Below are 26808 nucleotides of genomic sequence, written 5' to 3'. Positions count from 1 at the left end.
AAAACCTGAGCGCTCTGAATGGTGAGAAACAGCCTGGTTCTGGAACCACAGGTTGCTTGAAACCGAACCACCCGGGCACCTGGAATACTTGAAGGAAAGGAGTTGTCTAGCAGAGGCCTCTGTGTTATATGCTGCTCCTGGTAAAGTTTGCTTTGGTCTTCAGTTTAACTATTTCTAGAGAGATCTTTAGTTGGAAAGACATTGGGTTGTGATGTTTCAGCAGATTTGTTGTTGTAATGACATTAAGGGGATGGGAGAAAAGAACTGAAGCAGTTCAGTGACTAACAGTGTCTAAAAATCAGCACCATAGGTGGGTCTTCTGGGGGTTGCTTTGAAAGACATCAGTAAGAACTTACTCATGTGTGTGTAGCATATATAGATGTGCATCATATTCTTGAGTTAAATGGTTCTCCATGGGGCCGGCTACATAATTGTGGAGCCCACTGTAAAATGAAAATATGTGGCCCCTTGTTCAAAAAGCAGGAAAAATGTGCTGTTCAAGTTACTACTATAAACAGCTTTTCCTTTTCGTCTGCAGTCTCTTGACTCATCATGGTGTTTATTTGTTATTTAACGTCATTCTAAGTGAAGAAAAATTAAAATTATTAGCAGGAATTTTACTGTTCATCTTTATATTGTGCAGTGCCACTTTTAAATGCAAATATAAGAGCTTTTAACATGTATACAGAATTACTGAAATCACGCACTTCATATTTTGTAATTTGCATATGTTTATGTATGCTGTTCTTACAAACACAGTAGAAACACTGCACAAAACTAACTCACTACTTTTATTTTACTTCTTGGTTTGCGCACATTCTCAGTCTTTGGTTTACAGGAGGAAGGGCTGGCGTGAGGAAGGACTGAGGAAAAAGACCTATGGGTTTCTCCATCTTTCCATTTCCTTCTATGCCATCATTTTCAGCATAAGTGGGTGGCTAATACAGAGAGGTAACAGCATTAAGAGAGGGTGTGATAGGATTCCTTGGTTGTTTGTATTTCTTAGAAAGACATTGCCTTTTTTCTGCCTGCACAGCAATTTCTGGTTTGAATGTAAAGCCTGGTTTGGAGCTGTCAGCACCCATCCACCTGCTTACTCAGTTGTATTTGTAACACACTTACTTTGCATTAGTCTTGCTGAACTCCCATGCATTATGAAGCCACAGAAATTCTGTGCTTTCGGGGCATTGCAAACACAAGGTATGAGTGGGGCAGCAAGGAATGGTGTGGTCACACATATTAAACAAGATCTCCTCTGTTCCCATGCACTCTCTGTTGTCCCATCAGATCTAATTCACAAACACAAGTTCAAAGTTAAAATTGGTAAGAATTTCAAGACGATGATAGCAGACATTAAACCCACTGTGGAGCCTTTCTGAGCATGGAATTATGTGACTATAGAGGTCACAAATCCATGAAGGTGGCCCTGGGCTCAGAAGTCAAAGAGCTCACTTTTGAGCCTGAGTTTCCCTCTGGTCTTAAAGACTCTCACCTTCATTATCAACGTTTGCAGTGGGCAGGTGTGTGTCTGGTATCCTAGGGACCCTCTCTGGGCCATCAGCACTGTCATTTTGCCTTTTGAATAATTTTTTTTAGAATTTTGAGGCTAAATTTAATAATGAATAATTAAAACTTTATGAACATGTCAAGTTTTGTAAATATACTTGGATATTTAATTACTTTGGGGGGCATTTGATCACACCAAGAAGTGAATTTAAAGCAGTATCGAATGTATTTTTTAATAGCTCTCTATTGCCTTGGTTTACATCCCTGTCATCTCAGATATAGATCCTGTAGTTGTCTTCTACCTGGACCCCTGCAGTTAGTTTTTTCCCCTGTATTTTACACCTCATGGCCAGGCAAATCTTTCAAATAAACCTTGGGTATGAGGCCAACTTGCCTGCTGCAAAGTTTGTTTTGACTTCCTGTGGGCTACAGCTTTCAGAAGAGTTCTCATACTGATAGTCCTGGTGTGGAGACTTCATGGAAACAGGTTTGGTTTGACATATACACAGTATGTATTTTAAGAAATTTAAGCCAATACTTAATGGGAGATTTCACCTATTGAAATTCAGATTCTACACAGAGAAGATCTGGCTACTCTGGGCTCTTGTTTCCTGGTGCTGGGCTGGTGCTGCAATGATCAGGAGTGAGTCCCTATGGACTTGGGCAGGCAGATAATATGGGTATGCTTTTAGGGCAGATTGACTCTTTTGTTCTGGCAAAATTGTCACTTTCACCTATGTAAATTTAAAGCAGCATCTGCCTATTCTCAGGAAATGCTGTGAAGCAATTCAAAGGCTGATCTTTTAGTCTGAGAAATTAAGTTCTGCACCTTCATAATGTAAGCTGATTGTATGCTTTGTAGCAGCCCTTAGTTGCTTTTTTAGGAGAAATACTTCTAAGGTCTCACCTGGTCAGTGTCACTTTGCCACCTCTTCGGATCTTGACCTCTTCCCCCAAATTTGTCTTCCCCTGTCTGTACTCAGACCAGCCTCTGCACCCCTGCAGTGCTTTACGTCCACTCATCCTTTCTAGTTTACCTGTCGCTCTTCTCTTTGTAAAACCCTCCTCTTTCCTTCAAAGTAGTTCCGTCAAAGTAATTCAGGAAACTTTTGCTGAGAGCCTCAGTCAGAGCTCAATCCATGATCTCTGCTAAGCAGGTAATGAAATTTTTGGATTTTTAAATGCTCAGGTACCAAGTGGGTGCTGACTTCAGGTGGTTTTCGAAGGTTCCTTCCAGTCCAGTGATTCTGAGATCCTGTGATTCTTCCGATACCTGTGCCTGTTTATTGCCACGCATTTGGTATGTAGTTGGTTTTGAAGTTGCCTTTTGTGGCAGGAACTTTGATCGTATTATCTCAGTTAATCACGAGGGCAGCACTGACATTATCTTCATTTTACAGATGAGGAAACTGAGAGTTTTCTCCAAAATGGACATTCCAAGTGGATTACCTCTGGTTACGTCTTATTTCTTCAAATAGATTACGTATATACTTGTTGAAAGCCATGACTGTGCCTTTGTTGCCAGGCTGTTACTCAGCAGGGACCCAATAATGTTTGTGTGTAGGAGAAATGGTTTACTCGATCAATATGTGCTCTAGACGAGGTTCTGCGGGGATACAAAGGAGGCTCCAGCAGAAAAGATGGGTGTGTATCAGTTATATGGTAAGATATGCTTCCTATCTGTGCACAACTCCCATATAGAGTTTTGGATCTTGGGCTTTGGAATTAGATGGGGTTATAGCTATATCTCATTTCCCTCATTTGTATAATGGGGCCAATAACAGTTAAGTACTTTGTAGCATGGTTTTCAGCCTGGGTGATTTTGCCCTGGAGGAATCATTTAGCAATGTCAGGAAACATTTTTTTGTGTCACAACTAGGGGTGGAGGGAGGACTGACATTGGTGGGTAGAGTCCAGGGATGCTGCTAAACACCCTACAGTACATGGGACAGCCCCCCATAACAAAGAGTCACCAAGCCCAATAAGTCAGTAGTGCCAAAGTTGAGAAGCCCTGCCTTGTAGGGTTGTGAAGATGTAAACAAGGTAATTAATGCAATGAGTTTGGCCTAAGTTTACAGTTGCTCTAAGAAAACCATCTCAAAGATTGCAAAATCAACTTTTGAGAGGGTTGACCCCAAAAGACTCAATTTCAGCAGCCTCTGTGGTACTTGCCAAAAAAAAGCCTTATACTAAGGATTTCATGCTTTCCTGTTTAGAAGTGGTGACAGACTCGCTGGAGATTGTTTGTGTATGTTACACTGTGTACTAACATGAGCTGGCATGAATTTATCAGAGCTGTAAAAACAATTATTAATTTTTAGGGTGTTCCTGGTAAACTTCCTGCTTGTTTAATTAGTTTGTTCTGTGGAGATAATTTTGGTGTGTGGCTTTAAATCCTCTGATGGAGAATGTTTTGGTTAGTGAATTTCCAAAATATCTTTTGGTAAGTGGGACATGAATAGTTTTTGTTTTCACATCAAGAAACTGAATGTTTTTTTAGCCTGAGACTTAAAACAATGCTGCCTTTCCCCTTGTTTAGTGCCTCACCTGCCTATTGCACAGTGTTTTGGTATTTGTAGGAGCGGCTTGGAGAGCTGTTGGATTTCCATCTGTTGTTTATTGTAGATTTGCAGTTGAGATTATTTAAATTTTTTTGTAATTATAAATGTATTACGTACACCTTGTAGAATATATGAGTAGTGTAGAAAAACACAGATAGTTAAAAAAAAGTCATCAGTAATCCTACTGCACAAAGGTACAAATATTGTTGGTGTGTTTCATTTTTTCATTCCTAATTTTTTTCCATATTTGAAATATTCTGAGTTTATGATTTTGTGTCTCATTTTAAAAAATTAACATATTTTATTTGCCTTTCCCCACACTACTAAAATATTTGTGAGTATTATTTCTAGGACTGTAAAATATTCCATCTATGGCTGTTTCATGATTTATTTAATTCCATTTCAGAGCAGACAGCCTGTTTTCAATATTTAATAAGTATCTTTATGCAGTCAGTATTTTTCCGTATTTTAGATTATTCTTTGCAATGGATGATCAGAAGTAGAACCAAAGGGTGTGGATGTGTGTGGATATCTCCCATCCACATTGCTGTCAATTGCCAAAAGTTTTACTAATTTTTGCTGCCATTAGCAGAGTGATATTCTCATTTTAATAATATTTGATAATTTTCTAGGAGTATTTCATTTTTTTCTTTTTTCTTTGATGTTAATGAGATCAAACATGTTTATATGACTATTGGCTGTATTTCCTATTTAAGAAACTATGTACTTTGCCCACTTTATCTGTTGGATATTAGTATTTTTCTTATTTGTCATAGTTTATCTAGTTCACTTATTAACTCTTATTAACCCTCTCTCATAGTTATTGCAAATGTTTTCACCTAGTTTTCATTTCCCTACTTTTTATTTGTCTCTTTTACTTTTGTTTTTAGTTATATAGAAGTTTAAAATTTTTATGTAGTCAACTTTATTGATATTCTTTTCCACCTCTTTTGACCATCCTTTGTCTATACTGAAATGAACTTTTTCTGCTCTGGAAGTCACGATACTGTGTCATCAGTGTTTAAAATTCTATCCCAAACTGCCCACTATCGAGTTTCCTAATTGAGGATAAAATGGCCTCAAGTGCTTATTCTAATATGAGCGCCTACTATATAACAGGGAAAAATCTCTGTGTGTGTGTGTGTGTGTGTGTGTGAGAGAGAGAGAGAGAGAGAGAGAGAGAGAGAGAGAGAGAGAGAGAGAGAGAGAGAGAGAGAGAGAGAGAGACAGAGACAGAGACAGAGACAGAGAGAGAGAGAGAGAGAGAGAGAGAGAGAGAGAGAGAGGAAAATTGATGAGAAAGGATGAGGCTCTCGATGGACCAAGGCTCCTTTGGTTGTGTTTTGTATTTACTTTCCATCAGGGTGGAAAATGAGTTTACTGAAGACAGGGGGGCTTTCATAGATTCCCAAAGTGCCCGAGGATCTGGGACCAGCAGCTGGAGCAAACTGTGGCTGCCGCACAATATTTTTTTAAATTTGTGTAGTGCATGAGAAGCTAGACTGAGCAGACTATCCCCTCCACTCCTCACCTTTTACGTGTTTGCTTGGGCTCCAGGCTGTGTCCTGCGCAGTCTTGTCAGAGTGCTCTCTGCGCTGGGTAGACTCACAGGAGCCCACAGCCTTGCTGCAGTTCTGCTGCATTAGCCACGGAGCTTGACTAGGGAGGTAACAATCACAGCTAGTGCTTATCTGTTTTGCAAAGCCCTTTCACTGAGGCCTTTTTATATGCTTCTCACCACAAGCTTATGAGGTTAAATACTATTTTCATCTCCCATTAATTTGGAGGAAACCATCACTCAATAGATGTATAATTAAAATCTAGAGCTTCTGACCCCAGAGCTGGTCCACTCATGAAACAACTCTATCATTTTAATTTTTTTCGTGGTGCTATTGGGCAGAGGATAGCAGCAAATGTTTTAGGTTTTGGAGTCAGACATGTCTTGGATGGAATCCCAACACAGTCATGTCTGAACATTGTGGCTTGGTTACTTACCCAACCTGAGACTCAGTTTCTTCATCTGTAAGATGGGAACAATTTCTACCTTGTAGGAATAATAGAAAGATTAAATTGAGATAATATATTCAAGACGCCTTGCACAGTACCTGGTTCATTTATTGGAGGAGCTCAGTAATGATTACTTCCTAGTCTCATAGCTGAAAATGCTGCTGTTTTTTCTGTTTGTTTGTTTAAAAACTTTATAATAACTGGTAAACCTGCCCAGACTCACGAAATTTTAGTAAATGTTATGTATATTTAAATGGAAGAAACATTTCTTTTTTTTTTTTTTTAATATTTTTTTAATGGGGAAGGGGAACAGGACTTTATTGGGGAACAGTGTGTACTTCCAGGACTTTTTTCCAAGTCAAGTTGTTGTCCTTTCAATCTTAGTCGTGGAGGGCGCAGCTCAGCTCCAGGTCCAGTTGCCGTTGCTAGTTGCTAGTTGCTAGTTGCAGGGAGCGCAGCCCACTATCCCTTGTGGGACTTGAGTCGTTGAACCGGCAACCCTGTGGTTGAGAGGGCACTGGCCCACATGGGAATCGAACCGGCAGCCTTCAGAGTTAGGAGCATGGAGCTCTAACCACCTGAGCCACCGGGCCGGCCCAAGAAACATTTCTTTATCTCACCTACTTATTTTCCTGTTTGGTAGTTTTTCTTTCCTGTTGTGGCTGTCACCTGCTTCTCTGAAATCTTTCTGCTTGGAGAATTTCGTGATGAATCCCCCAGCTTAGGACTGTTCTCACAATGAAAATAAAACATGTTTTGTCTACGTGTCTGTGTAAAAAAACACACACAGCTCTTTGGAAGGGCAATAACCCAGTCATTCCTTTACAGGTAGTTGAGATTTTTGGCATCACTCATGGAGTTATTACTTGTCCATGTATCATGAATGTTCAGGTAACAGAGCAGTCTTTAAAAAAAAAAAGGTTGTAGAAAATCATGAGAAAAAACAAAGTTGTTAAGTAACTCAGGAGAAAAGTTGTTAATTAATTCTTTATTTTTTTCATACCCCATATAAATTGGGATAGATTTGATTGGTCTTATGTTACACCTCATTAACCACATAAAAAGAACTCCACTAATGTTAAATTATTTCTCTCTAAAGAATTTCAACATGAAAGTTGCCTTGCATTTAACTTCTACTGTATGTTTATGCAGACTTTTCTGCTTCTATAAATTGTTGTTTAATCAATATTATTATCTTAGAATTATATTATAATCCAGTGCAGTCTTGTTGCTATGGAGTTAAAGATGACACCCTTTGGGAATCTTCTTTAAAATATGTCTTGGACCTTCTTAGTTTTTGTCCCTGAAGCCAGGGTTTCATTTTCAACCATACATCATTTAGTATATTGGACTATGGGAAAAGTTAACGTGGATGGAGCTTTATAGGGTAAATAACTAACCTTCTCACTCCTATTCTGGGAAATTTAGATCTGTTTTTTTCATCTCCCCCTCCTTTCGGTAGGGATGGAGAGACAAGGATGGGAAAGCCTTTTAAAATATAATTTATATAAATTCATAAGTTAGTTGTGATTTTATATAATTCATGGCCACATGTATGTATGCTTTGCGTAAAATATGGCTACAGTTATGTATCAGTGAATAGTGAAATTTGCGTGGTTTCTGAGTTCCCTCTTCTGTTGAGAGTTCAAGGATCAGAGTGAGTGGACTGTTGGCCAAATCTTGTGACTATTGCAAACTGAGTGTAGGTCATTGTAGAATGCCACACCCAATTTTAATGTCAGTAGACAATTGGTTTTCTAAAATTCTAGGCTTATTATTTGATTTCTTAATTTACAGCCAAAGTGGACATTTGGGGGGCAGAGGTGGTAGTGGTGAAAATGGTAAAGAGAGTAGATTAAGTCTAGAAGAATAAAATTGGTGCTGTCTTGACTATTGATTTACAGGATACAAAGGACTGGAGACTATGTGTTGTGATCCTGAGATACCAATCCAGTCGAGCAGCCCCAGTGCCCATCGCTTCAGCCAAATCATGTTGGCAACAGCCCTTTGAAACAAAGCCTGAGAACCTAACAAGTTTTACCGAGCATTTCTTGTTGCTGGCTGGTTGGCTTATGGAGTAAATGAGTAATTAGCTCTCATTAGCACTCCCACAAGCTGTAATACATCCACTTGAAGCACAGAGATGCTTGCTTCTGTTACTGAAACCATGAAAATCCCCATCTGATCGCTGCTGTTCAAGCATTGCAGAAACAAAATGCCAACTTGGCAAGAGTGAAATCCACCAAGTGCTTCAAATAACAGTAGCAAAACCTACTGACCAGTGTGGAAGGCTTTTCTAAGAACAATGACTGTGTCTAAGAAATTGGCGAGCTGTTTAAAAAGAGAGAGAGAGAGAGAGAGAGAGAGAGAGAGAGAGGGAGAGACCGACCTTTGATGGTGGTTTGTGGCCCTTTTAGGACCACTTGACATCGATAGTCCTTGTTCTGAGAAATATACTCGTCATAGATCTGTAATATGAAGGTGGGAACCAGAAAAGGAGAAGGAGGGAGGCAAAGTTTTGGGGTTTTATATATAAATTATATGTGTGTGTGTATGTGTCTGTATGTATAGCAAATTGGCAGGATTTTATAGGAAAGCACGTGAACCAAGAATCTGGGCGTCTGATCCCAACATTGATCAGTTGTGTGATCCTGGGCAAGTCACTTTGTCATATAATTGAGATAATAATACCAGCCCAGCTCTCACAGTGAGGGCTGTGAGGGTCAAATGAGACACTGTGTAAAAAGCTATAAAACATGAAGCAGTAGTATGATGTTAAGCTGAGTTTTTCACGGGGAGTGCATTATCTCCATCTTTAACATCCTGAACCCAAACCTCTGGTCATCAGATACAGACACCTGCTTTTTCTCTGACCTATACTCCTGTGACATCCCTAACTCCATCCCCGGGCTCTGAACTGGACTAGAGACTGAATGACTACTAGGCAGTTCCTCGACATTTTCTGGAAGATGGTGCTACATCCAGGGCAGCACGGTCGCAGTAGCTCCTGGTTCCTGTTCAGGCTGGTCTGCCATCTGCTTTCTCGGGGGTACAGTAAATACTACAAAGTCATTGATATCTGCTCCAGGAATTGTTCCTTGTTATTAAAAGTTTGAAATGGTGGGAATAAAGTGTTCAGAACTCATTTTCATACTTATGTGTAGAACCATTCTTTTCAGGTGGCTTTAGAATGAAGATTTGCTAGGATTTGAGGTTATAAAGCATGTACGGCTTAGGTGGGGAGGGGCGTACTCTAATGATTAAGGTTGAAAACCCCAGATTTGGCGTCTGATGCTCTGCTACCAGCTTTCAATGCCACATGATGTGATGTGTAAATCACTAGCCTGGTTATGTCTCACCTTCCTTCCTTCCTTGTGTACCTGCGAAACTCCTGGGCACCATTTAACTCCTGTCCCTGTTCACTGTGTTGGTTTGATGTTCAGGTCATCTGAACTGATTATCAAAAGTTTGTAATTTTTTAAACCGAATTACAAGTATTTTTCAGAGATTGCTTTTGGCCTTCATAGGACTGCTGATAGAACATGTGCTTCTAACTTCCTTAGAACAATTTAAAAAATAATCTTCTACACTTAGAAAACTGCCTGTCTCTCACTGGGTTAATTGAGACCGGAGGTGGGTATTGAAGGATTTTAGGGGCAAGGAAAAGAGGTGGCAGGGTTGGGCAGAGGAGAAGCTGAACAGCAAGGTGGTTGTCCCTGAGGTCCCAGTTGCCCTGTGGGGAGCTCTGGAGCTGGGTTGGTCCTTCAAGTTGTCCCCAGTTGAGACAAGAGGGTGGACCTTTGTATCCCCGAATCAGCTACCGACTCCTTCTGGGGGCATAACTTCTGGTGAAACAGTGTCCAGTCACTGGCTGAGGACCTTCCCTATGAGTCATCAGCACCAGGGATGGGTGTAATGGCCCTAAAAATGGGGTCTGGGTGGAACACACCAGTGTCTATTACCTGGTCCCAAAGAACTTAAACCCTTAAAAAAGAAGCAATCATAGGTAGCGTCAAAATCCCAGTGTATGGTTAAGTCTCCTTACCTGCAAAGTTAGAAAGTTTGGGTCCCTTAGCAAAACTGAAGGAAGGAGTCATACCCCTTTATTAATGATAAATCAAACAGATCTCTAGCCTCTCAATAGATTATGAGATACTTGGATAATACTTACACCTGATTATGGCATAATAGAGGTCAGCCTCTAGATCTGTGAAATGGATGACCATAATGGAATAATTTTTCCCAATCATGAATTACAGCATGTTTGGAATATTAATCATATGTGTATGTATGTTGTTTCTGGGATATTTAACTCAAGGTTATAGAATTGGTGGGTCACCACTACAGAAGACAATCAAGACATACAAACCCCCCAAACCCAGAACTTTCCAGGGGACCCTGGGGATGGAAGGCATATATGGGAGAGTACAGCTTCTGTCGAAGTTCCAATCACCTGATATGGTATTTTAGTCATGGTTGAGGATAACGATTTAAGAATTACATTGCCAAAGGGTAAGTTCTATGCTTTGGAAAAATGAATCAGTTTTCTGGCATTTACAAACGCCAGTTGTATTCAGTAAATGTCTGAAACTGTCTGGCATGGTTTGTGGGATGAGTAAACAAGGCCAAAGTCATACATAATGTCTTTCCCAACTGCATATTAAGTCATAGCTATGGTTCTTTATTTTTTATCTTCTTGTAAGTGAAGGAGGCAGTATGTTCCGCTGACCCATCATCTCAGTAGTTTGTGTTGTGGGGACTGGAGGAAGGAACGTCTGATGAGATGGGCCTGGCACACAGCCTGGTGATAGAGTGTGTGTGTTTTGACCAATGGAGTTCATTTCCTGGGAAGTCCCCTTAACTCCTACATAGCCCTTTTGGGCTTTGCCTTGATCTGCGTCGCTACCCCAGAGCTCTCTGTGCTAAGTCATAGAAGAGGTTGCTAACCTGCTTCCATTCTGGGTGTAGTGGAGAGGTAAATAGGTAGGTCACCGGTCCTTATGCAGAAACAGAACAACTCCAGCAGCCATGATGATAGGTTCTGTGTTAAAAATACATACACTTCTGAACTTCTTGGAGAGAAGTGATGATTTGGTGATTGTATGTGATATAGATAATCTGCCAGCTGGTTTATTGTATTGTCTAGAAATGGGAAATGGCAGAAAATAAAAAGCTCTCAAAGTTTCCTGAGAAGGAAATTAATGTGGCATAGTGACTCTGCTATAGAGGAAAGGCTGAAGGTGAAACTGTCCAACACGTGTGCTTTTTTTTCTTAAACTCTCGCTCTACTTGGGTGATCTTTCTGGGTGTGACCTTAGAGTCTCGGTGATCTGATAGTGCCAGGAGCACACATCCTAACTGGGGCAAGGAAAGTTATGACATTGTACACATCTCCCTCTGGCTCCTCCGTTTTGCTGACCTGCCTGCACGTGTGCATTTATCATTGGCGTTCTGGAAGGTTCAGATGAGGAGTCTTTAAACTACAACGTTTCAGTGTGACTCATGTCTGGAAAGGAAGAATAAAGAAGAGTTTCTTGGTCAGGAAGTGCTGTACTGTGTAAAGAGAAACAACTGTTACTAAGAGAGAAACCTTTGAAGTACCAGAATTTAAAAAGGAAAAGAGAAAACGATGGAGAAAGCATATCAAGAAAAGGAAGAACCGGAAGTAATCTGTAGGGTGTTGCCTGGAGCTACGGGAAATAAATCAAGACAAGAGAACTGGAAAAAGGTCAAATCAAAAACATTGCTTGTGAGGGCTGGCTGGAGTCCAAGGACATAGGCAACGCGAACTGGGCTTGGAAACCCACTGCAACACTCATTCCACACAGAAGTGCCTTGCTATCTTCCCCCGTTTTGCCTCCATTCGCCTGGAGCAGGAAGATCTGACACACTTCTGGGGGGGATACTGCTTGGCTGTTTTGAAGGTGAGACCTCGAAGCATGGGAAATCTATGTTCCTTCTCCAGCTGATGTTTCCTAACCTCCCTGGGAGGACACAGCGAAGGACATAGGCTTTGGAACCAGGCAGCATTGTGCCACTTAGGAAGATAGCACTTAAAGGCTGGGCCTCTCAAAACAGGAATGCTGACTAGATTGGTTGTATTTCATAGGGTTATTGTGAAGGGTTTAGTGGAACGTAATGAAGTGCTCAAAACTAGGGAACTGTTATTACATGCCATGAGCTATACCTGGATTTGTAACAAACACCTTCCTATACTCTGGCCTCACCATACAAACTTCGAACCTGAGCTCAGTCTCGGCAGTGAGTTTGACTCCACAAATGAACCCATGTGGTAGCTGGACAGTAAACCAAGGCTCTGGGTGGGTTGTTTAAAGCGGCTGCAGGTCTTTGCACAGGGCTATGAGTGTCCATGCATTGTCCCTCCTGAGAGTTTCTGTACTTAAATCCCCTGATCTTTTCTGTGGGCTGCTCCAGCAGGGACATCCATACCCGTTAGCTTGGGATGGCTCCAGGCACTATTTTAAAATTTCTGTGCATCATGGGTTGCTTCATTAAGTACATACAAATATTTATTCACCCCCTAAGCATCTCCTGTACAAGACCCTGGACACATAAGTGTGTGAATTGCAATGGTATATCAGTGCTGCATGTTATGTGTTAGGGGTTTGAATGATTATGTTATTCGTGCCTTCCTGCAACTCTAGGAGAGGAAGGTATTATCACCAGTTTTACAGAGATTAAGTAACGTGCTCAAGATCAGAGATAGTACCTAACTGAGTGGAAGATGCTATTAATTGTAAGACATTCTAATTTCAGCGATATTAAAGTGTAAAAAAACCCCTCTTTTACTTAATGAAACGTAGTAAGTAGCGGAGCCTGTGTGCTACCTCATTCCTGTCTGAGTTCAAAGCTTGTGTCCCCCCCCCCCCCCACACACACACACATACACAAGGGCTGATGAAGAATAAACAAGCACAGATAAGAGGACAGCTAATGTCTTAGTTAGGACCTGAGAGGGCAGTAATATGGACTCTATGGACTCTGATTCATAAGAGCATTTTACTCTTTACAGTCACTCTGAGGTGAATTCTGTTGTATTCTCTCTTTTTTTTTTTTTTTACAAGAAAATTTATAGGTGTTCTTATTCCCATTTTCAAATGAGAAAACAAACAGAAAAATTCTTAGGGTCACATAGCTAGCACTAAAAGTAAAGTACATACCATAGTACTAAGAGTTCAAGTTTACTTATAATTGTGACAGTCCTGGTGAAGGTTCCAGAAGAGTGTGATCTGAGAGAAGGCCCCTCATTGTCCTGTAGGGGCATTTACACAGGCCTGGGGACAGGAAGAATTCCCAAAGGGAGTGGCACCTAAACTAAGGGGAATGTCCACCTTTCCATCCCCAGCCACTATCATGCTAAAAATAATTGTGGTTGCCCTAGGTTACAGTCCTCTGCCAGTACCATCTTTCTAACCTGGCGCTAGCTAGAAGGAACAGGCTTTATTTATAATTCACATCCTTTCCATTTCCAAACAGCAATGGACATGGTTTGAAAGGATTATCGTAAATTAGACAATTGTTTCGAGAACTAGGAGAATGGCTGCATGGAAGATGTTGGAAATCCAAAAAACTAGGAAAAAAAACCCCAAACACCTATTTGATGTTGTGTAATTTAAGTCAGATGAACAGCCATGTATTCTTTCTATAGGTTTTATTGCATGTCGTGCCCCCTCAGGCCCTGGGAGAGCCCCATCTGTGCTCATACACCGACTGGCCAGTTTCTGTGGCAACTCGACTTGGCAACTCAACTCGACTATTTTTATAGTTTTACAGAATTAGTGATTTTTTAATTCAAGTTAATGTGTTGCTAAAGGATGTGAAGATTGTGTGTCAAGCTGCCATCAAGAAATAATGCAGACTATTTTTAAATGGATAGATTTTCTGTTATTTAAAAATAAATTTTGATAGACTCTTCTTGTCCACGAGTACACCGATATTAGAAGACTTTGAAAGAGGCTGCTGAACATAGGATCCTAATTGCCCAGTAGCAAATTGTGTTCTAGGCAGGTGTTGGCCCCATCAGGAACCCCTAAACCCCAGTTTCCCTATCTTTAAAATGATGGCGTGGGTTAGATATTGGCAAACTTCACAGGCTCTGAAATTCTTTTGACTCAAACATTGCTGATTCATTCTAACGTGGCTTTTGTTCTGACTAATTCACCAGGGGATCTGCCTAATGCCAAAATGTTGAATTTGTTGGTTTTTGACTTCTGTTGTCAGTGAATTGAAGTGGATGCTATATTTTACATTCTGAGCACCTGCGGATTGCATTTCAAGGGGACGATATTGTGGACATTTTTCTTCCACCTCTTGTGAATAGAGAGACTTAGTGTTAATGACGAGAATGAGCTGCAGTAGGTTTTGGGGGCGGCAAGATGCCCTTTTGCTGCAGTCATCCCTGACAGTCATCCCCAGAGCCAGCGTCTAGCCGAGCTGTCCTGAGCTGCCGTCAGGAGCGCTGACACTGCATAGGTGTATCGAAGCGATGCCTGGAGCAGAGAACAACTGTTTGGGTTGCTGGAGAGAGGCCCAGCTGTGCCATCCAACATTGAGGTTGGGACAAAAGGACAGACAGGGCTGAGGATGGGAGAGAAAAAATGCATTCATATTCATCCCACGGTACCCCAACTGGGGCTCTAGAGGGATGATTCCAAGTCCATGTGTCCTCATAGGGAAAAAAACGTTCTCCTTTCCGGTGGTTCAAAGCGATTTGGTAACCCTGCACTTAATATATTGTGGCATGACCCTGGTCACTGCTCTGGGTGGGGCTTGGGGGCAAAGTGAAAATAAAGATGAACTCGGACTTACAGTGGTATGAAGAGAGCGGACTTTCTTCAGATTGGTGACTTACAGGCCGGGTCTCTCCCATGGGCGTCAACAGTGCTGCCTCTCTTGTCACGGATTGTGTTTACCAGGGCTGGGTGTGAATGCTGTTTTGTGCCCTACTGTGTTGTGTTCCTCTGCAGCCCTTTCTGCCTCACACATTAGTTGCCCTCACTGCTCTCGTAACTGTCCAGAGGCTGAAGGCTTTTGGCTGCCCGGCTGGATCACCCGTCTACCGTGTATGAACTGACTTCATGAATTGCCCTGTAGAAGCCAAGAGTGCCCAGCGTATTAGGGGACGAATATGTTGTATGACACCTGTTGGAAAAGTCCCCTGTGCTTGATGAGTTCTCAGGAAGCAGCTCTCACGTTCTGTGGCTAACTCTCCCGGGGAAATTGATTTCCTATGAATTGGTGACCTATGAATTGTCTAGAAAATAATTCTTGTCTACAAAGTTTATCTGTGATGATAAGGAAAAGATCCCCAAGAAAGTTTGCCGATCACTTTGAGCCTTATACTCAGGGATTCAGTGCACACAACTCCAGGGGGTGCCATTCACACCATTTATATCGCTGGCCCGCCTTTGCATCCCTTAGTAATAATTCTTTGCACCTGTGAGAACATTTTTTAGTGTCTTCTGTTAGAACAGGGAGATGGAGCTGGCTGCAGCCAATGGTCTCCTGGTTCCTACTTCTCCAGGTCTTCCAAACTGAATAACTAGAATACTTTCTAAATTTTATGTGTTATTTAAATAACTGGTTAAAGAGGCAGTGCACAAGCAAACTCTTGCTAAGTGCCTTGGATAAACTTTCTGTCTCACAAAATTGAGCAGGGCAGACAGAAAAGGCGTCTTTTGGGAATGGCAATGTTTCCACAAATTTAATTTGATACCTAGGGCTGCTTAACAATACCCATCTGGTTAACACTGAGTGCTTAGGTGTCTATTATGGTAAATGACTTAAAGCTGGCAACTTGTACACATTAGCTGGCATTCCTGTTACGACTGCTGTTAAGTCCTGCAGATAACGCACATAGCCGAGTGTAATCAAGATAAAGCAGCAAAGACATCAATGCTGGGAGAGATGGCTATCACGCTCATTCCAACAGAGCTGTTTGTAACCAGTCATTCCTTCCTTTTATGTTTCTGTTCACCAGATTTCTCAGCCTGGTGAAGCTGTTCATTCTATTTAAAATGATTCCTTTATGAAAGTTTGCATTTGGTTAAAAAAAAGATGTGCCCCAAGTGGAAATCATTTGGCATTTAGAAGCACTCATCACTGGGTTCTTAGTCAGCATTTTTATCAGTTACTGGGAGTTGTGGCTGAGACAAAGCTGGGAGAGACAACTGATGACAGTCAAAATTCAGAAAATCATCCGTACAGGATGACACGGTAAAGTGAAGCTGGTAACATTTGCATTAACGGGGCTATTTGTCATGTTGTGAATTTACATTAAAAAAATGTCAACTAAAAATAAAGATAACTTGGTTTGACAAAAGCTTCCTGGGGGTTGTCGTAGAGCCCAGATGTGATGTTGTGCTCAGGGAAAGGTAAGGAAAGTTAACCTCACCACGGTTAGCAGATTTAATGCAAGGTAGTGTCCTGTTTCCTGGAGATAAAGGTCCCTTTGTGTTCTGTGTCCGAGATTCTTATGCTGGACTCCATACACTGCATTTGAAGAGGAATGCTGCCAAACTGGATGGCTTCCAGTGTGGGGGTGTGAAAATAGTGGGACCACAGGTTTGGAAATTGTGTCCCATTAGGAGTGGTTTGAAGCACTGGAGCTTGATGTCTTAGGAAGTTAAGGGAGACAGGACTGCCATTAGAAAACTTTTGTCTGGTTGCTAAGCAGAAGAGAGAGTAGCTGTGTATTGTTTGATCCCTGAGGAGAGTATTCAACTGGTGATGAGACTGGGGTGGGATAGGCAGTCTGACTCAGGGGAGGCAGGTCCTTCCAGTAACCTAATAAGTCTAGCCATTTAGAGGAGGTGGCAGAATTCATCGAGATGCATCAGAAAATAGTCAGGCTTTGAGAGAGTGCTTGAATCTATATACATGTTGGCTTAGGTCTTGATTCAGCAGTAAGGTTCTACAATTTTGTAAAATAGCCAGCTCCTCTCAGGGCTTTTCAAAAATTATTTTACTCAGACAGATGGAATGGTAGAAGCAAGACATCTCTTTCCTGTGAAACAGGTCGTAGAAAATACAATAACTGCTTATTTCTGATGAGAGCTGAAAAAGTGCTGGAAATTTCTCTAAACATAGCTTTTCTTGTTTCTTTTATGCAGAGTGTTGGGACTATAGATTCCTTATTCCTTTCTTTGGTTTTGTGTTTTACTTGAGTGGGCTAAATAACAGTGATTATTATATGCAAAAAGGATTGCTACTATTTTTATTTTTTCCTTGATATGAAAGCTAAGCCTTGTTTTCCTCTTCTTGGCAGAAATCGTGCTTTTCTTTGGAGGAAATCATAAATCAGGATTGAAGGGAAAAGATGTTTTAACCCAACTCTCCCTTCTTTCTCTAAGGAGTAACAATCACTTGGCAATGATATTAGCACTGCAAAGACAGAATTAAAGCTTTAAAGCCTTTTTTTAACTCTTAGCAAGATTGCATTTTCATTAACTCAGATCCTTTTAAGAAATATTATTTTTTGGGAAAAAGTCCCTGTTTTATGTTAATTGTCCTCATCCTATTGGCAAGTATATGTATTCTTTTAAGCATGTTGGGTACCATTTTACAAAAAATTATGAATAGTTTACTAAATAATAGCCTTATGGTTGAAAGAGTCTGTGCATTAAAAAAAGACCCAATTATTTATTTGTCAACATTAAACTTATGTTCAGTGTTTAGAACTTAAATTGTGAAACTTAAGTTATGAGTAATGAATATGGAATATTTTGAAATTAGCAATTAGCCCACACAATAAAATGCTTCCTGAATATCTCCACTGCTTTTAGAGTAAAGTATTTTTTTTGGCATAATAATATGCTGATTCTAAGTCATCTTGTTGTGGTTGATATGCTAGTTCCAAGATCTGTGGGAGAAATCACAGATCCAGTGTAGCTTTTGATTTCGGACATGCTTAACTGGAAGGTTTCTGACACATAGATAGCTATCATGGCCATCCCCATGGCTATTCCCATGGTCCCTGGTGACTAATATACTACATTAACATTCATTTCCGTATTTTAATGAAACACATAAAGATTGAAAGAAATAAAAATTGTATGAGACTTGAATCTTGAACAATGTTTCCATTCTTTGCCAATGATAACATGTTGTAATAAAGTGAAAAGCCAGTTTTGGGTATCACCAAAAAGAAGTTATCATGGTAATGCCCAGAAAGTTAATAAAAGACTAGCTGTTGTGGGCTTAGTTTGCATTACTACTTACACAGATTTTTGCAAAAGATTTGATATGAGGTTAGGTTTACAGTAGTTAGGAATTCAAAATGGAATCTCATGTTTATTGTTTCTTTCTCCCAAGAATTGAATGCCATCCACAGTAGGATTTTTGTTTACTGAAGAAAGAGGAAACTTCCTGTTTGTGATTTATTGTTGGCAGTCTGGATTTGTCTGTTATTTCTTCTTGTAGGCTACTTTTAGGCAAATGAAGCCCTAACATCCAGCATAGACCAGGAAAGGGCAAGTTGGAAAAATGACTTACAGAATTACTAATAAATCATCTCACCTCTCTGCTTCAGATTTCATACTGGTTACTTCTTGGAATTGTTGAATTGTTAGAGGCTAATAAATTAATCTATGTAGGTCTGCATTTCTAAGAAGAGTGATTATTTTACATTTGCTCCGGCATATATATTTGGAGGGCGGGGGGTGAGGGGAGAGACAGAGGGATTAAGTATCTTAAATCTCAATAAAGACCTCTTTAGATCTCCCCCTGCGCCTCACTAAAAAAAAAACCACAACTTTGAGACAGGGCTTACTGACTTCTTCATGTGGCTTGGGTTTTGTTTGTTTAATTTCAAAATCTGAAATTGCATTGTATCCCTTTATTTGATAATCTTCCATGGCTGCCTTCGTATGTATTTTAGGAAAAAGAAGAGGGAGTCTGCTTTAGAAATCTCTTACAGCTTGAGTTATTTTTAAGTCAGTGAAGGAATAAATTTTCTCTCCTCCTGTTAACCTTTTTTTTATCAAATTAGAGTTTTTAGGAGTAACATGGTAACAATACTTTTATACAAGGAAAGGGAATAAGCTGAAAAATTGAAAATGTGAAGTATTTACCAAGTACCTAAAAAGTCTGTAGAATGATTCTTGTTATGGATGTTTATATGGGGGGAAATTTACTACTTATAAGAAGAGCTCTGTCTTTTGAATATCAGTTTCTTCGCTTGTGCTATTTTTACTGTTAGGTTAGATCATAAGTTTCCAACACTGTAGACATACGAGTACATGTATTACATTTTGTCCAAGGGCTAAATGCCCCCTTCTAGGTTTCATGTGAGAAATGAGTGATGCAGACTTTATTGGGGACAAACCTAGAATTACGGGAATGTGAACTTCTTGTATTTCAGAGTACTTGAGAAAGTTCTCTTTCCCTTACAGATTCTACATAGATTCTCTAATTTTGTTTGTTTTCTGAGCATCGTGGGAGCTAAGAATCACTTTGTTGTTTAAGGGATCCCATTTTATTTGAAGCTCTACTCCTTTATTTCCTGGAGTCAGCTCTTTTCTTAAACATAGCCTTACCATACTCCATAGGATTTTAGTAATGCAGGGGGTATGTTTGAGTGGAAGTTTGTTCTTGAAATATTTTGGAATGAAATGATTAGACATTTTCTATTTTACAAATGCTTTATTAACGTGTTCACATATTCTGTTTCTCATACTTTTGTCCTTTCCCTAAACACCTTCTGGGTGTTTCCAAGAGTATTTGGTGTTTAGAACGTGTAACTGTGATTTTAAATGAGCAGGGCTGGTTCTAGTAGTTAGATCATACAACCAAGAATTGAGAGTGCTTATTTTCCTTTTATCTGCCTCCCCAGGATGGGAGCAGTACAGCAAAGTGGGAATATGTAATCTTACAGAATATTACATATTACATATCACACACACTATCCTATATAGGTCAAGAAATACCTTACCCATTTTTTTTTTTTTTAAAGATTTTATTGGGAAAGGGGAACAGGACTTTATTGGGGAATGGTGTGTACTTCCAGGACTTCTTTCCAAGTCAAATTGCTGTCCTTTCAGTCTTAGTTGTGGAGGGTGCCATTCAACTTCAAGTTGCTGTCCTTTCAGTCTTAGTTGTGGAGGGCGCAGCTCAGCTCCAGGTCCAGTTGCCTGTTGCTAGTTGCAGGGGGTGCAGCCCTTGCGGGACGAGTTGAACCGGCAACCTTGTGGTTGAGAGCCCACTGGCCCATGTGGGAATTGAACTGGCAGCCTTCGGAGTTAGGAGCTCGGAGTTCTAACTGCCTGAGCTACCGGGCCGGCCCTACCTTACTCATTTTTTGAGGGTGGTTCAGGAAACGAGTTTCAGCATACCTGTCCTCCTCCCCTGCCTTGCACCCCGTCACACAAACAGCACACACACACACAAACATGTTGCTTAGACTTGAGTAAGATCTGCCTGTTGTCTATGTGTTTCGTCTTCTGCAAAATTGAAGCATGAAGGAGCGTGTGTAAAGTGCACTGTGTGGCCTCAATTAAGAAGTTGTGTTATTGTAAAGTCTTATTAGCATCCCCTGAGGTACTAAGGTTAAACTTACTTAACCTAAACTTGCCAGTTACCTGTTTTGCTGGACATACTCATAGCTGTAACAATAAGTTTTAAGGATCAAGAAGTATTTGGAAAATTCTCATCAATGTTAAACCCTAATAACAGTTTGTATTAGTTTCTTTAAAAGACCCTTTTTTAACTAGAAGATTTTCTCATCCTTCCTAAGGTTTGAGGAATGTGATGGTTCAAGGAGGAAAAAAAAAAACCAACCCAATAACACAGTACCAGAACTCTCTGCTATTTTACAATTGGACCACAGGGATACCTATGGTATTTGTAAACCTAATTATAGTTATACCTCATGGAATAATTATAAGCTCCTCTTCTTCCAGACGCAGAAATTAAATGGTGAAACTTGTATACACATACACAGCACCAGAGTGGAATAAACCCTGCTATTTTCCTACATGAAAAATAAATGCAATTGGGCCAAGTTGACATTCTAGAGAGAACACATGGACTAGCAGATGGTAAAGTTGTTTATTCCTCCCCCCTCAGAAAACAAAACACTATAATTGTCATTTAAACTATAATGTCCAAGGCAAGTGTCTGAGGCTTTCCATAATGATCAAATAAAGTCTATGTAATGTTCTTCTTCGTCTGTGGACAGAATTTGTCTTAACAGGTAGATATTACACATGGAAAACTTTACACATTTGAATGTTTTCAAAATTTGCGCAAGGAAATTTGTCCTTGCGTAAAATAGATTATTGCCTTTTTAAAAAAATATCTTTGGAAATCCAAAGATTTTTCTTTTATTTTCTAACAGCAGTCAATAATCTTGTATTTTAAATTCTAGTCATTGGCTGGCTTAGACCTTGACTGAAAAACTGAAGAGGAATAAAGGATCACAGATTTGCCTGAGAAGAAATGTGAGTTCACAGACCCTCAGGAATGAATTAAATGCAGAATAAGTCTTTATGTTTTGTTGGTTTGGATTTGGTTTCCTTTGCTGCGAAATCCCATGGATTCTATCAATCTGGGTTATGGTATTTAAGTAGATTGGACTGGTAATGCCTTTGAAAGAGACTCGCAGAGGGTCTGGAAGGGAAAAGCCCAGGTTAGCACATGATCTGCATCTAATATATGCTACAAATTACTAGTGCAGTTTAGCTGTTCCTTAAAGCAGGCCTGGCCTGATCTGTGCTTGGAGGTAATACTGACAGATAACCACTTTTTGGGCTCCTACTATGAGGTCAGTGCTGTGTGAATGCTTTACTTACGTCAGAACAGCCAGATAAGGTGGGCATTATTACCTCCGTTTTAAGCTGAGTCTACTGAAGTTGACAGATACTGGGTAACTTGAATGGGGATAAAGTCAGCAACCAAATAACCCAGCCTTCCTGACCCACAGCTTAACCATTCTGTCCGCCTAGAACCACTGTTAGGTTCACTTCTTTGCACTTGAAAACTAACTTGATATCCTATGCACCAAACCTTTTACATAATAAATAAGTAAAACTGGAAAACAAAAGTTCATAAATAATCTCATCATGACGAGGTAATTATTGCTAGATTTGGTATTCTGAACTTTAATTATGTATGGATAAACTATGCCATTTTTCTTTTTGATTGCATATATTTGACATATGACATTGTATAAATTTGAGTTGTACAGTGTTAGCTGATATATTTATATATTATAATATGATTGCCGTTGGAGTGAAATTTAGCACCTTTGCCACATTAATAATTATCCTTTCTTTTTAGTGGTAGGGATAATTAAGTTTTAGTCTTAGCAAATTTGATGATTGTAGTACAATATTGTTGTCTATATTCATTATACTGTGCGTTAGATCTCTATGGCTTATTTACTACTTGTTGCAAGTTTGTGCCCTTCAACAACATCAATCTTATCCCCCCACCCCTCCATGCCATTTTGCTTGTATGCAGAAACTTCTGATGGCTTCTCATCTTCCTCAGAAGGAAATCAAATCCAGAGTCTTTAAAATGACACAAAAGTCCTGCATCAGTCCCACCCCCGAACTTCTCTGACGTCTCTGACTTTTCCTCTTCCTCACTTTCTTTACTTTGCTTCAGCCACAACTGCCTCCTTTCTGTTCCTCTAGTTCTCCAAGCACACTCCTACCCCAGGGCATTTGCACTTACTGTTCCCTCTGCTTTGAATACTTTCCCCCAGAGAACTACATTGCACTCACTTCAGGATTGTATTGATATCACCACATCAGTGCAACCTTCCCTGACCAACTTATATAAAATAACAACCCTCTTCTCTGAGCTCCTTATTCTGCTTTATTCTCTCCATGGTGTTATCACTCTCTTATAGTATTTTCATTTATTTATTTAGTTATTTGCTGTTTCTAGGCAGGGACATTGCTTTGTTTATTGTTGTATCCCCAGCAACCAGACAAGTGTCTGGCGTATAAGAGATGCTTTATAAATATTTGTTTATTAAAAGGTTAAAAGATTCCTGTCTTCTGGTTATTCAATCAAACACTGACCTATGCAGTCCTGCGAGGCAGTCCTTGATTATCCAGAGGGGCCCATTGTAAGTAGTTACATAAGCCTTTGAAAGCCAAGACTTAGTCAGAGAGATGGGACAGAAGAGGGAGACAGCCGAAAGATGAGGCAGGAAGGGAAGTCCGAGACTCGAAGAGTGGGAAGAACTTGACCTGCTGTTGCTGACTTTTGAAGCCAAGTGGTCTGTATAAGTTGAGAACAACCCCCAGCTCACAGCCAGCAGGGAATGGGAACCTCAATCCTACAGCCATATGTAATTACTACTTTTGCCAACCACCTGAGTAAGTTCATAGGTCGAGACGCCAGAAAGGAACACAGCCCTGCTGCCGTGATGATTTCTGCCTGTGAAACCTGGAGCGGATCACCAGCTGAGCCATGCTCGGCCTGGCCTTCTGAGCCACAGAGCCTGAGCTAATAGGTGCTGTGTCAGCCTGCTGAATTTATGGTTATTTGTTATGGCAGCAATAGAAAACGAAGACAGGGAGCTGGGGTTTGAGAAATAGAACAATATTGGAAGGATGTTTAGGCACAGCTGCTGTAAAAGACATTTACTGATCTTTAGCCGTTGCATTTCTGAATGAACATTGCCTCATGGAGCGTTCTTCTTTTCAGGGGTTTCTCTGTGGGAAAGACTGGGAAACTCCCACGGAATCAGTGAATGCATCTTTGCCTGAATCATTGCTGGGGCTGGAGGGACGCTAATGCATTCTGTCAGACTCCCTTTTCAGCAACTTGTCCATCACAGCACTTCCTCAGGACAAATGTACTATATGTTCTTGAATTATAGTCTGTGTTTTACAGTTGACGTCTCTCTTTTCAGGAAAGAAGTTTTTGGCTTCTGGCTAAGGTTTAGAAAGGGGACCTGAGGAACATTACTGGAGGTCTTCTTGGAATTCCTGGGTTCAGGAATATCTTGATTAGATCTCCTTCTTTCCAGGTCCGTTGCTTTTTTTTGGTTCATCCCCAGTATTTTCAATCACTTCATGAAAGGTGTCCCGAGTTGGGTCTACAAGAAGAGAAAGACACTTGGTGTTTTGTGGGTGGCTGGGCCGTTTTCCTTTCGCCTGTCAGCTGTGGGACTCCTTTTCATAGCAGCCCTCAGCAAGCTCGATTCCTGTTCACCTGTCAGTGTAATCGTGCATTGGTTTGTTCCTGGGTCTTTGGGGCAACTCTTGAATGTTAAGTCTGCACCTACCAGCACATCTTCATCTTTTTAATATACAGGCAAAATATTTTACAGATGGCTATCTTATCCAGGTAATACTAATCCTGTTAGCTTTATTTTTTAAAAACTTAATTCTTGAACTCTTAAGTTCTCCAAGCAACGTGTTCATTGCAATATTCAAAAATATGATAGTATTAAGAAATGAAATCTTTCCCTCCTCTTTTCCCCCGTTCCTTTCCTATTTCTAATCCTCTGTAATTAACAGAAATTAAACATTGTATGAATATCATCCCAGACATATCCAGTGTTCATACACATATATGCATATCCATAAATTTATGCTATCACACTGTTATGTTGCTTAGCAGCTTCGTTTTTTTCCTCCCCAATGTGTCATGAAACATCTTTTTGTATCTGTATATACAGCTCTCTCATGTTTTATGACTACCTAGTGTTTCATTGGATGGGTATACTGTATTTATTTACATTTAGATGGTTTCCAGTTATTCATTATCTCTAACGTGTTGCATTGAGCATCTAGGTGCATAGGTCTTTCTTTGTAGTCTTACCGGTGGAATTGCTGGATAGCAAGGTATGTGTATTTAAAATGTTGATAGATGCTGCTGAATTGTCATTCAATAAAGTGAATCGATTTACACTCTTTCCTAGGATTTAGTAGATTCTCTGAAGGACACCAAGAAATTCTTCAGAGTAGTTGATTCCAAGGAAAGGAACTCGGTATCAAGGGCATATTAGAAGGAAGAAGGCTTAATTTTTAGGACAAGTTCTTCTGTACCTTTAAAATTTTGTGCCATGAAACACAAAAGCGACAACACTCTATTAGACTTCCTCTTTTCCCACAACTTTACAAATGTGGTGTCTTTTTCAGTACATGAAACAACGGGTCTCATTTTGAGTTACATTTTTTTGATTATTACGAAGGTTGCTTTAGCTTCATTTTATGAAAGTTAAAATTTTTTTTTAAATTTACAAATACATCCTTTTTTCAAGAACAAATAGCTCAAGTATCAAAGATAAAACCTAAGGTCCCCCCTCTCTGCTCCCTCATGGCACTAACACCCATTGCTATTCTCTCCCCAGAGCTGCCAGGCAACCAGCCTGGGTGTAACCTTGTAGAATTATTCTCTGCATTTAATATGTTATTGTTGTGTGTGTGTGTGTGTGTGTGTGTGTCTGTGTCTGTGTCTGTGTGTCTGTCTGTCTGTCTGTCTGTTTTATACATGAAAGGATTTAGGGAATATGCAGGCCCCAGTGGTTCAGGCACTGGGCTAGCTGGTCATGAACAGTGGGTTTCTTCCTTTTTTACTTGCATTTGCTATGCGCGACAATGAGAACTTACTAAACTTTGAACTTTTGAGCTCCTTTCTTCTTCAAAACTTGAGATAATGTATACAGCAGCCCTCTGCATACGAGAACAAAGAATGAGTGTACTTTTTATCTCCACAATCGTACTTAAAGATATTCGAAAGGAATTGTGTAGTTTAAAAATAGTCTTCTTTAACAGTCACCCGGCTCATTTCACAAAAATATTCTCTGAACTTATTTCATTATGATTTACCAAGTCTGGTTATGTTTTCACTGTTTCTTTTTTTTCTGTAAAAGAAAATCTGTTCTAGTTTTTTTCTGGGAGTTGCATAGCAAGGAGTGAAGATACACTAATGGTAAATTTTTGCAGGACTAACGTTTCCCTTTTGTACTAATTCTACTTGCTTTTACTTTCCTCCCAAATGCTCCCAATTTTTCTATTTAGCCTTTGATGTGTGCCTGTCCTCTAATATTTTTATACAGATGACACTTTCAAATTCTTCCCAGAAAAATTCCAGGAAAAACTTTTTTATCTTGCCTTCCAGCTCTCTCCCACCTCTTTCCCTCCGGATCTGTTCTTTGTTCCCATGATACCTCTTTTTTATTCTCCCAGGTCACTGGCCCCATTAACACTCGCCATCAATGGCAGGTGCTGGCCAGGCTCCTCACTGACGTCCCACTAGTACCCTAGAACCCTTTGTCATCCTGGCTTATGCCATGACTGCCCTGTGACCTCTGCTCCCGGGCTGTGGAGCACTCTCAGGCAGCATGATGAATCACTGTTCTCTTCAGCAGACTAATAGACAGCAGCCCTTTGATTATTCATCTCTTACTGACTTCCTAACCTATTTCCTGTGATGACTATTTCTTCAGTTTTCAAGTCTCAGTCTACAGCCCTCACTCTCTAAGGATGACATCCTCTCCTTCTTTTATTGTAAAGATCTAGGCCAGGGGTCCCAAACTCATCTGCCAACGGCGGCTATCAAAATTACTAAAATGGAGGAGGCAATAGGTGGGGACAGTGGTAAACCGCTCGGTGCCAGCCATGTTTAAGGTGGGGACAGCAGCAATTGTCCTATAGAAACTTGGACCCAGTGTTGCCCAATTTTCTGTTTTCTCTAGAAAAATCAAATACCTAGTTTTCTAGGTGAAATCTCTTCAAGTTCAAATCACGTT

At 40.2% G+C, this 26808-nt stretch overlaps 1 protein-coding gene across 17 annotated transcripts in view; it reads left to right on the top strand.

The window, feature by feature from the left end:
* Positions 1-26808, top strand: part of PPFIBP1 (PPFIA binding protein 1) — a 170744-nt gene that overhangs the window by 11082 nt on the left and 132854 nt on the right. For 7 of the 17 annotated variants that reach the window (XM_074325890.1, XM_019737345.2, XM_074325892.1 and 4 more), the window contains exon 2: positions 21460-21532. The exons of 7 other annotated variants lie outside the window; for them this stretch is intronic. The gene's annotated coding sequence lies outside the window, so the exon portion shown is untranslated. Of the gene's footprint in view, positions 1-21459; positions 21533-23191; positions 23423-23540; positions 23560-26808 lie in introns of those variants that run through there. 3 more of the 17 variants (XM_074325882.1, XM_074325874.1, XM_074325875.1) reach the window with 3 other exon arrangements.

The sequence above is a fragment of the Rhinolophus sinicus genome, linkage group LG02 (assembly GCF_036562045.2).
Source record: "Rhinolophus sinicus isolate RSC01 linkage group LG02, ASM3656204v1, whole genome shotgun sequence".
Taxonomy (NCBI): domain Eukaryota; kingdom Metazoa; phylum Chordata; class Mammalia; order Chiroptera; family Rhinolophidae; genus Rhinolophus; species Rhinolophus sinicus.
This window is presented reverse-complemented; position numbering and strand designations above follow the sequence as displayed.